General features: G+C 38.7%; 1 protein-coding gene across 1 annotated transcript in view; it reads left to right on the top strand.

Annotated features, from left to right (window-relative positions):
• The window catches only part of LOC106874488 (phosphatidylinositol 4,5-bisphosphate 3-kinase catalytic subunit beta isoform), a gene marked incomplete at its 3' end in the record, with an annotated part of 65,500 nt that overhangs the window by 268 nt on the left and 63,097 nt on the right, over nucleotides 1-2,135 (top strand). The gene's annotated exons all lie outside the window — the stretch shown is intronic.

The following is a 2,135-nucleotide window of genomic DNA, read 5'->3' on the forward strand; positions in this document are numbered from 1 at the left end:
ACCACAACCACCACCACCACCACCGTCGTCGTTACCACCATCATTATTGTCATCATCACCACCATCATCATCATCACGACCATCATCATCATCACTTTTCCACTCTGCCTAAATATACTACTTCTACCTCAAATGCATGAGTTCATGATGGGGCCTTTATGACATTAGGTTGCGTGCTAGAAATAACAGCTAAATCTCTGGTGAATCATGTCAAACTAACTTTAGAAAAAAGCTAAAAAATGAAGGGTGCATTGGAAAACATAGTCCTTGAAATATAGATGAAGTGGTCATGGGTGAAATACTTTTGACCATATAAAGGAGCAGACCTTATATGGTCTGCTCCTTCAGAGCTCTCTCATGGCTAAACAGCAACTTTTTCCTTCACCTCCAACCACCCACAAACCAATGATGGAGTCTTTACTATATCGATTGACTTGCTGAAAATAGCTCTTATATTCTGTTTTCAGTCATTGGACTGTGGCCATGATGGTGCATCACCTCGAAGAGTTTAGTTGAGTAATCAACCCCCAGATAACAGAATAGCTCCTAACCATCATCATTATCATCATGATCACCATGTCATCCTCTTTGTGTGTTAGTCTTTCGTGCTGGCATGGGTTGGATGCTTTGACAGGATCCAACAGGGCTGAAGACTGCATCATGCTTCAGTATCTGCTTTGGTGTGGTTTTCCATAAGTGGAAGCCCTTGCTAATGCCAACCACTTTACTGAGTGTACTGAGTGGTTTTTTGTGGCACCAGTGAAGTCACCATGTAGCTTGCAAGATTGAGTAAGTCTACAAATAGAGGAAGACAGCATTGATGCTAGGTGATGAGAGGTTAAGGTATGAGAGAAGAGGATCAGAGTACAGCATCATCATTTCCAAGCTGGCATGGATTGGATGGTTTGATATGGAGCTGGCCAGCTAGGCATCTGTCCAGGCTCCAGTTGTCTGTTGTGGCATGGTTTTTACAGCTGGATGCCTTTCCTAATGCCAACCACTTTACAGTGTGTGCTGGGTACTTTCTATGTGCCACTGGCCTTAATTTTATGTAGTCACAAAAACACTCACTAATTTAATAGTGCTCCCATTATTTGCAGTGGTGAGTTGTTCATTTTACTTATCATATCTCTTTAACAGTCCTAGTTTCTTGTTGTTTTCTGTTCATTGCATAGACTGCATCCCACATCTTCAAATTTGTTGATTTGAGTCAAAATTAGAAATTTTCATTATAATTATAATCATAATTATCATTTTAATTATCATTAAGATTTGGCTATTTCTGAGTTCAAATGCCACCAGGGTTGACTTTGCTTTCATCCTTTCGGGGTTGATAAATTAAGTTCCAGTTATGCACTGGTGTCAATGTTATTCACTGCTCCTCCCCCTCAAAATTTCAGGCCTTGTGCCTATAACAGAAAGGATTATAATGTGTCTATTTACATTCTGAGTTCAAATGACTGTGAGTTCAACATTACCTTTTATGCTTCAGTACGATAAAATACCAATCATATACTGGGGTTGATTTAATCAACTAATCTCACCCACCAAATTTTTGGCCTTATGTGTGTTAGAAGACACTAGCAGCACCTTGGGCAAGTGTCTTCTACTATAGCTCCTGGGCTGACCAAAGCCTTGTCAATGGATTTCATAGACAGAAACTGAAAGAAGCCCATCGTATATAGCTATATGTATATGTATGTATATCTATATCTGTCTGTTTTAATATATATGTATAGTTGAAATTTATAGAAAAACAAAAGACGACAGGTTTATGAACAACAAGCAAATATATTAGTTTGATGCTCAGGAAAAATGAAAAAGTCTTATGTTTCGAGCTTATGCTCTTCAACAGAAAGGAATAAGAGAAAATAAACAGAGAGAGAATGAAAAAAACTTGTAGATTTCAGTAGTCCAGCATGGCGTATATATATATATATATATATATATATATATCATCATCATCGTTTAATGGCCGCTTCCATGCTAGCATGGGTTGGACGGTTTGACTGAGGACTGGGGAACCAGATGGCTACACCAGGCTCCAATCTGATTTGGCAGAGTTTCTACAGCTGGATGCCCTTCCTAACGCCAAACCCTTCCTAACTATATTTATATATAGTTTCAAAATTATC

The sequence above is a fragment of the Octopus bimaculoides genome, chromosome 12 (genome assembly GCF_001194135.2).
Source record: "Octopus bimaculoides isolate UCB-OBI-ISO-001 chromosome 12, ASM119413v2, whole genome shotgun sequence".
Classification (NCBI taxonomy): domain Eukaryota; kingdom Metazoa; phylum Mollusca; class Cephalopoda; order Octopoda; family Octopodidae; genus Octopus; species Octopus bimaculoides.